This window comes from Mustela putorius, unplaced genomic scaffold (assembly GCF_011764305.1).
Source record: "Mustela putorius furo isolate JIRA1106 unplaced genomic scaffold, ASM1176430v1.1 tig00003983_pilon_pilon_pilon, whole genome shotgun sequence".
In the NCBI taxonomy this organism is placed as follows: domain Eukaryota; kingdom Metazoa; phylum Chordata; class Mammalia; order Carnivora; family Mustelidae; genus Mustela; species Mustela putorius.
Window position 1 is genome coordinate 2,230,614 of NW_025422123.1, and position 9,837 is coordinate 2,240,450.

General features: G+C 44.4%; 1 pseudogene; it reads left to right on the forward strand.

Annotated features, from left to right (window-relative positions):
* The first annotated feature begins 2,420 nt into the window (after positions 1-2,420).
* Positions 2,421-7,958, forward strand: LOC101681847 (annotated as a pseudogene).
* The last annotated feature ends 1,879 nt before the right edge of the window (positions 7,959-9,837 follow it).

Below are 9,837 nucleotides of genomic sequence, written 5' to 3' on the forward strand. Positions count from 1 at the left end.
GGCTTAACCCACTGAGCCACCCAGGCGCCCGGTAATTATTATTTTAAGACCCAACAGCTAATATTGTCTCTCAGGAAATAGATTCAGTAACATTTAGTTTTTCCACCTTTAGAAGAAAAGAACAAAATCCCCAACAGAAAACTCTCCCAACTTAGTTCTCTGCTCTTGCTGCCCTGAAGTTATTTCCCACACACACCATTGATAGACAGAAATGGAACCACTCTTTTGTTCACAGACTATTCATTTGCTCACATGTTCATAAGTAGTCATTGAGTGCCTACCATGTGCAGGCATTGGTGACAACCTGGTGAACTGGATAGGCCCTACCTCACAGAGCTCACAGTACAGCAGGAAAGAGACAAACGAAGGAGGGAGTGGGAATGAATCTTGCTCCTCATATTCAGTGGTGAAAAATAACCCAACCTACTTTCCAATTCAAGCTCCCATTCCCCCAGAGTAACAGAAACTTCATCTTGGCCCATTAGAGACTTCCTCTTTTCATGGGTTGCATATAATTTTGGAGATGGGTCATAGAAAGTATTGAGGAGTTCATAAGGTTGGATTAGGAAGGTGACACTGTCTCCTGAGGCCACTTGAGGCTACCTGAGCACATGCATCTGCTGAGACATCCAGCATTCCATCTGATGCATTCCATCTTCCAGCCTACACAGTCACCACTTAGAGGTGACCACTGACTCATCTCTGCAGACTTTTATGTCCAGCAGTTCTGTATTCTGTGCCTAAGCTGTGCTTGTAGGGATATGAATTACTCTGCCACGTGGTGTTCTGAGACCCTAGACTCACACCATACCTGTTTATCTGCTAGAGTTCTGCTACCAACCTGGGTCTCCATATTTGTGCTCAGATTCCACAAACCTGTCTATATCAGGTCTTTCTGCCACCCATCCTCATTCTGTCACTAAACAGTTTGCTGAAAGTCTCTAGCCTGAAACCTTTCTCATGGCAATGCAGAGATCCACTTTCCTCCCATTTTGTGGCTTCACTGTCCTCTGTGTCTTTAGCATCCTCTCCATGCAGTCAGCTGTGGAGAAGATGAAGCGTGGGGGACTGATTGGGGGTCACTGGGTCCAGGTAAGGAAGAGCAGAGATCATTTTTATCAACAATCCATAGGTCTGTCCATGGGTCACACTTAGTTATTGTCTCACCTGACTGCAAGGGAATCTGAAAAGTGTCAGCTAGCTGTGTGTCCAAAAAGAAAAAGAAACAGGTTTTGGTGAGCACAGTAGCAAATTCTGCCATGGGGGAAGCCCTTCTTCCTCCAAAATGTTGAAGGAGTCTTTTGTTTTCTGTTCTCCACGTTGTTTCTCTGAAGCAATGAGAGTATTATAGCCTCACAGGGAGGTTATGATATATTTCCCAGCCACACACATCATTTAAACTGTTGTGAGTGCTTTGCCAGTAGAAGTATGGGTTGCTCTGGGAGCACACATAGGTGTTAAGGTAATTCAGCAAGTGAAAATGGAGAAAAGACTGATTTGGGGCTGATGGAGCAAAGCAGGTATTAGGAGTCCAAAGCATTGCATTAGAAGAACAACAAGGCTGGGAAGATTGGGTAATGTGATCCCCTATTGATGACTTATACCACATCATCTAATTAATTTGGCACTTAAATAATGCCAAAGTATTCCTTTTATTAAGGAGACTTTCCTCACTAAAGATTTTTACTCTAGATGTAGCTGGCAGATAGTAGGCCTCGCCCCATTCACTGGGTTGCTCACTTTCAAAGCGTCTGACATGGAAACTAACAATAGTTAAAATACGCCATTTGGGGGGATGTGGGTGGCTCATTCTGTTAAGCATCTGACTCTTGATTTTAGTTCAGTTCATGATCTCAGGGTTCAGAGATCCAGCCCTTCACTGGGCTCTGCACTCAGGCGTAGTTTGCTGGAGATTCTCTCTCTCCATCTGCCTCTGCTCTTCCTCAACGTCTCTCCCTCTCTTTCAAAAAAAAAAATTATATAGATATAGATATAGATATAGATAGCCATTTTGTGTAGCCTTCATGTTTGCATCACCTCATACACAGCCCTGACCAACAAAACAACTTGGAAATATTTGTTGAGGGCTCACCATATACCAGCATTGTCCAATGACTGAGGATAAGTTTTAAAAAGAAAAAAAAAATTCATAAAGCAATGTCCTTACTTTTTTCATTTAATTATAGAAATACTGCTAATAGTCACTTACCCTTTCTCTCACTGTTTCAACGAGGTGGTTCTGACGAAGAAGAAATCAAAGACGAGAGTAGACAGAGAAAGTGTTAATTGAAAAGGACACAAACCAACCCAGGGAAGAGAAGGGAAGAAAGGGTTGGAGTAGGCTGCTACGAATTGATATCAACTGAGACCAAGTCACAAGGGAATACAATGCAAGTAGATGAAAATGAGGTTAGAAGGCGATGAGGGCAGATGAAGGACAGATGAAGGACAGATTTGGACGGAGGATAGATGAAGAAGAGCAAAGGGAATCTGGACTGTGTCAACTACTCCAAAGTTTGTGCAAACCATGTGCTGATCAACATCTTGATTTTGTAAGTTATAGACCATTCTATAAGACTCTCAAATTGGGAAGTATAGAAAAGGGAAGAATTCTCGGTATAAATGCTATTGGCTAAATACCCTAATGTATCAACAGAACTATTTCTAATTTCCAGCACATACCCACGTATGTGTATGTGTGCACACGGTATCCTCGGAAGACTTTATAAGGGGCATGGAGAATTCATTAGGAACCACAATGAAATTTTTAAGAGAAAAACTTCATAACAGGGAAATTAAATGCTAAATCTGTGATATTCCCTAGTCATAGCAGGATGTAGCCTGTATAAAAGAACGATAATGAGCTTTCAGAATCAACCATAATTGGATTCCCTACATTCTGTGCTCTGTTGGTCAAATAAAATTGCTTAAGCTCTCTGAACCCCAATGTACTTATCTAACAGGATGAAAATAATCTCTTCATCACTAGAAATATGGTATTAAATGAGATAGCATCTGTGAACACCCAGCACTGCTCTAGCACATCATGTGTGATCAATAAATGATAATCCCCTTATATTCCCTAATGCTGATGTGGAATTAATAAACACCAGGCTTGCCATTTGGACATTCATAACATAGCACAAGGCCCAGTGGTGGTAAGCCTTGGAAAGAAAGATACTGAGAATGGTCTGAGATAGACAATAAGATGAGGAAGCCCCAGCAAGGGTCACATGATGGAAGGGGTTACTTTGTATTTCAATCATAAGCAAAATTCAAATTATCATCAACAGCATTGGCACAAGAAGGATAAAATGCTCTAATATAATAGGCCTGAACTTTTTTCATCTTAAGAATTTGAGAAATTGGGGGACACCTGGGTGGCTCCGTGGGTTAAGCCCCCGCCTTCAGCTCAGGTCATGATCTCAGGGTCCTGGGATCAAGTCCCGTATTGGGCTCTCTGCTCAGCAGGGAGCCTGCCTCCCTTCCTCTCTCTCTCTCTCTCTCTCTGCCTGCCTCTCCATCTACTTGTGATCTCTCTCTGTCAAATAAATAAATAAAATCTTAAAAAAAAAAAAAGAACTTGAGAAATTGGGCATCTGGGTAACTCAGTAGGTTAGGCCTCTGCCTTCGGCTCAGGTCGTGATCTCAGGGTCCTGGGATCGAGTTCCACATCGGGCTCTCTATTCAGCAGGGAGCCTGCTTCCTTCCCTCTCTCTCTGCCTGCCTCTTTGCCTACTTGTGATCTCTGTCTGTCAAATAAGTAAATAAAATCTTCTTTAAAAAAGAATTTGAGAAATTAATTTTGTCCACTTTTTGCTAATCTCCTTTGGGAGGCAGTAGGAAATGGGAATGGGAAGGGCAAGTGAGGGAATGTTTGAACCAAAATTTGGACAATCATTTAAAAGTTGGTTCTAAAGAAAGAGTCCTTTACTACTGTGCAGGTAATCTGCTCCCAACTACTTTTTATGCTCCAATAACTAAAGGTGACCTCTTCCTTCACCGTTCGCAGATTTGCATTTCCCCCCAGACACAGTCACTCAACTCCTAGTAAGTGCAACACTTCTCTCTCAAACTTTTAAATCAAATGGCTGGAGGCTATACAAAATCCAGAACAACACAAGCTAAATCATAATTTGTGTCTGGAATACAGTTTGATGTCACAAAAATTACAGGGCAACAGAGAAACATTAAAAGATAAATCATGTAGTTTTACTGAAATGATTAAAATAGAGGCAGGATTTGGGAGAGCACCCAAAATACAAAACAAGGTGATCTGAGAATGTTACCTGTGTCCATTTGGCATGTCCACTTTTACTCTATGAAAGAAAAATCTGGAAAGGAGGACGGTGGCAAACGAAACTAACCTAAAGTGTTATGGGTCTGTTTTGGCAAAGCACCGAGAGAGGTGGAATTAGTCAAGACTCATTAGGCAATCACCGTGTCTACAGGGAGGCGGCAGGTGCTCACAGAGCCCTCTCATCAATGTTAGATTCTCAGAAACTCCTGAGGGATGCTTTGTGTGTCTTGATAGTTTCTCCAAACGCCAAACAAAGACTAGGCAGTATTATCTGCTTCACGAATTTCAAGCCTTTTCAAATGATAAGCAAACCTATATACCAACAATGAACAGACACGATGTGTTGGTGTTCATTGACGCTCTTCCTTCTTGGTGCCATCAGCCCCTCAATCCATAAACTCTTGAGCTCCTTCTGTGCTCCAGCTGCTGATCTGACTGCTTTCAAAAACTTCCCCTTGCAAGGAAGAGCTAAACAGGTAAGTAGAGAGATGTGGTAGTTTCTGATCAGCGAAATGGAAGAGGTAACCAGGAGGCGTAATGAGAGCAGGAGGATCATGTTTAACCTTAGCTGGACAGTGGGGAGTTCAAGAAGTCTTCCTAAAAGAAAGTGTGGCACCTGGGTGGCTCAGTGGGTTAAGCCTCTGCCTTTGGCTCAGGTCATGATTCCAGGGTCCTGGGATCCAGCCCCGCATCAGGTTCTCTGCCCAGGAAGGAGCCTGCTTCCCCCTTCTCTCTCTGCCTGCCTCTCTGCCAACTTGTAATCTCTGTCTGACAAATAAAGTATTTAAAAACAAGAAGAAAACAACAACAAAAAAAGACTAAACATCTCTCTGACTAGGGGTTGTTTTGTCTTTTGGGGGAGGGGGTAGTGCTAGGTTTTTAAAAGGAAGCAGGAACTGTTTTAACAAATAGATCAGGGCAAGTTAGTGGTGATATGATGGCTCAGGTAGCCAAGAGATGCTGTGGAAAGGCTCAAGGCAAAAACTACCACAGCCTTTGGGGGCTGATATTTAGGGCTCCATCTAGTATGGAGTGGAGAGCACAAAGGGTTAAGGATGGTGAGAGAAGTGCTGAGAAGTCAGCCAGGTTAAAGAGACCAGCAGAAGCCACATCCTGAAGAGCCTTGTATGTCCTAAGGAGTGTGAATTTTATCCTAAAAGCAGTACGAAGTCATAGGATTTTAGCAGGGAAGTTCACAGTTTAAGATTTGTGTTCTTCTCCCTTGCAGCCGAGGTAGAAAATGCCAAGATCACAGTGGTGAAACAGTTTTACTCAAGACAGAATAAAGTGCTGTCACTCTCTAGCTCCCTAGAAGTACAGTGCAGGAGAAGAAACATTTGAAGAAAAGAGGAAAGGAAAAGCTCAGTTTAGCGAATGTTAAATTTATGGTGCTTGTGCTACGTCCGAGGGAATGTGTCCACTTTGATTTATGAAAGCGGTTTGGCTGATGGTACAGATCTGGGACTCTGGTGACTGTGGGTGCCATGGAGTCGGGGCTAGTGCTCAGCTGTTATGCACTAGCATAGCTCTGTCAGACACTTATGGCCAGGATCTGTCCTGATTTGTCAGTGTCCACCCATGCCAGGTGCTAAATGTGGTGACTATCAGCCCTGCAGGAGAGAATCCAGAAGGACAATAGAGAAGGGTTGAGGGTGGAACCCTAGGAAATGTTCACGTGTTTAGGAGAGGACCCGAGATGAAGGGGGGGAGGGTGGAGGGAGCGAGGAGGAAGAAGGAGAGGTTGAAGATTTATAAGAGTGAACACCAGGAGGAATGTTTCAAACTGAGAATCAATAGTGTCTGGGGAAGGGAAGCATATGAAGAAGAGAAGACACTGAACACATTCATATTTTGAGAGACAGATTAAGTAGGTAGAGAAAGGGCAATGCAACCGAAGAGAGCAGAGATGATGAAGAGAATGATGTTGTTAAAGAAATAGAAGATGAGGTACAGAGCCTTCTAACATGTGGATCTTTGTAATTATAGGAGGAGGACATGGGGAAGGATTGAGAGAGGGGATTAACAGACAGTTAGGGAAGTTCCTCTCATGGGATGCTTGTGGCTAGAACTTTAGCGGGGAGCTTTCAGAAAGTTGATGTGTAGGAAACTCAAAGAGAATGTCCTAGGTCGAAGAGTGAAGAGTGTAAAAGAAACTCACTAGAGCTAGTTGGAGAATGTATACTTAGAGATGCTCACCGAAGTTTAATCTTGTTTTCCTAATAGCTCTCTAGAGACTGGGTATAAAAACAGGAGAGGCAAACCCCTGGTTTGGCGTAGCAGTGGAATTTTGCTGGAAAGACGAGGAAGCAAGAAAGTTGTCAAAGAATGTTATCAATGACATCGTGACGTCTACGCTTTGAGACAGGAAAAGAGATGAAGGAGAGCAAGGAGGAACAGATGATGCAAAAAAAAATTGGAGAAGGGGTACAGCATGAGCATAAAAGGAAGAGGGCTAGAATAATAGGAAAAGGTAATGGAAAAAATGTAGATCTTTAAGATTTTGGTCGAGGAGCTGTTCTGAATGCTGTGAGGTAGTCCAAAGCTGAAAGGGACTACGTGCTGGGGAGCTTGATGGAGCAGCAGAGATGGGAGAACTGAGGAGAGAGGGTGTTGGCTATGCTCTCCACGTCATAGCAATCCTCCAAAGCAACACTTATGCTTTTCTGTGAGTTTCCCATGGGGGTGTGCAATTTGCATGCAGAGTCTCACAGCCTTCTTCAAGAAAGCATCATTACTGTGTGTTACGTGTGACAAACTAGGGGTCCGAAAGTCAGGCCACTTGCCTCTGGTCACACAACTGCTGGTAGGTCAAGCTGTGTTTCAAACCCAGTTCTCTTTGATTCGAAAGCCTAGGCTCCTTCAGTAATAGTGGGGTTTGAGTTGAAGAGGGAGACAGTGAGCCAGTGCACCCAGAGGTCCCACAGATCTGTCTCTTGTTTCAACAGTGTGTGGACCGAACAGACCCAGGGATGCCCCTCTTTCAGCCTCTGACAACCCTCCAACCTTTTCTAGTCACAACCTTCAGAGCCATATTCTTTGTCACTCTCTGCCCCTGAGACCAGCCAACACCTTACTCCAGGCTTAGCTCCTACTTGCCGATCGATCGACCAGGAGCTCCCGAATTCAGCAGTATTATTCCACCCAGGTGAAGGTGCGATCAGCTGCCTGGTCAGCAGGCATCTGCGGGCCTCCTGCACCTACCTCTCTCTGGGCGTGTATTTCTGCAGCAAGGATGTGACTCTGGAGGCTGTGGGCCACTTCTTCCACCTGCTGGCTGAGAAGTGTGAGGATACTGAGCTTCTCTTGAAGATGCAAAACCAGTGCAGCAGCCATACCCTCTTCCAGGATGTGCAGAGGCTGTCCCAGGATGAGTGCGTAAGACCCTGGATGCCACAGAAACTGCCTGGTTCTGGAGAAGAACCTGAACCAGGCCCTTTTGGATCTACATGCCCTGGGTTCTGCCTGGCAAGATCCCCAGCGCTGTGACTTCCTGGTGAAGCACTTCCTGGATGAGGAGGTAAAACTTACTAAGGAGATGAATGACCACCTGACTAATCTCCACAGGCTGGCTGGCTCCCAGGCTGGCCTGGGCAAGTATCTCTCTTCTGAAGGCTCACCCAAGCATGCTTGGGAGCCCCGGAAGCCCAGCAGACTTTAGGGGCCACTCTGGGATCCCCCCGGTGCCAGGCTTGCGGGTGAACCTTCCCCGCAGCCACCAGGCACCTTTTAACCACCTGAGAACCCTCTCCCAAGCCTTGAACCAAATGGAAACAATAAAGCTTTTTGAAAAAGGAAGGAAGGAAGGAAAGAAAGAAGGGAGGGAGGAGGGAAGAGAGAAGGCAGGAGAGAAGGAGGGAGGGGGAGAGAGAGAAGAAAGCAAACAAGCAAGCAAGCAAGAAAGAGAGAGAGAGAGAGGGAGGGAGAGAAGGAGGAAGGGAGGAAGAAAGGATAGAGGGAAGGAAAGAAAAGAAAAGGAAACAAAACAAAACAAAAGGGAAAAAAAGACAAAAAAAAAAAGAAAAGAAAAGAAAGAGAAAGAGAGAGGCAGTGAGACGCAGCCGTTACTGAGAGTGAAGAGCAACGAGCTGGGACAGCTGTGTAGAAGAGAGAGCTGAAAGGGCCAACCCCTCAGAGAAAGGCTTTTGCAGGAGCAAGCAGGAGTGCTGGTTGGCTAGGAGCGCTGGGGATTGGGAGAATGCCCTTCTGCCCCCATCCTGAGATGCTGGGGCAATCAGTCCTTTCCAGACTGCAAGCAGAGTGTTGGTAAGAAAGATCATGTTGCTTTCAAAGAAACCTGAGTCTAGATTTGAAGGCAAACATGACACTGGATGGTTCCTAAGCCTGACCATACACTGCAAATTTCTGGAGTGCCAAGGTAAATAAAAGAACTCAGGAGGACCTAGGTGTCTGTAGGAGGAGCCTGCTCTTGCTGAAATGATCACATTTCCGAGGACATTGAATGTCAGCTGACAAAAACAGCTAGGGAAGTGATCCAGCGTGCTCCATAAGGAGAACAATGAAGGCTTCGCTGCTAGGCAAATCATTCTCATCATTGAAGACTATTAAAGGTTTTGCTGATTATCTCATGTCTCTTAATCGCCATCCTTTATGTTCCTGTGACGTCCGATTTTGTCTTCTATCATGCTATATTTGACTCACATTATTCATTGTTGTATCTATGTCATTACTGAATGCCCAATAAGTGGCTTGTTCATCCTAACCAAGCGCTAAGCACCCTGTAGGTGCCTGATAGGCATTTCTGTGAATCTCTGGAGGAAACGACAAAAGCTTTTAATGTACCATCTGGTGTCCTTTTTCATTATCTCATTACTATATATTTCTGTGGTTTACACATTGTTTTATATTTTCTTTAGGGAACTTGAAGCCCAGGAGGCAGGATGTGCTCTGGGAGAGCTCTAGGGAGTCATAACATAGAGCGTCCAGGAAAAGTGACCTTAGCTTGGCTGCAGCCCTGCCCACTGCACACAGACAACTGGGAGAAGGAAGTGGGTCTTGTGGAATCTTCACAGACCTGAGTTCTCAGGCATGACCCAAAGGTAAGGAGACTTTGCAGCCCACTTTTGTTAGTTAACCAAAGAGAAATGATTTGCTTTGCTGAAATAGAAATTGCATTTTCCAACGAGCATTGAGAATGATTAATAACTCCATTTTTTCCCATCCGTTTCAAGTCTGCCCAGTGTGACAGTGTATTGTTTAATCAAGAAAATGTATCTCCTCTCTAAGGACCTCACTAACTGGGGGATTCCAAAGTTGTTGACAGGCTATTTTTTGAAAACTACATGTCTGCTCATGAGGATGGATGAGCCGAAAGAGAGAGAATTCAATAACAAATAAATTTGCCGCAAGCTCACAACCCACTGCCTGATCTCTAAATACCATGAACTATCTTGCCCACAGATATTACTGCTAAACTTCATCACACAGATACATTATGAACCTTTTAATTCTCCTCAGAGGATTAGCTGAACAGCCAAACAGGTCATTTTCTCTCACCTTGGAGAGTAATGGCAGAGAAG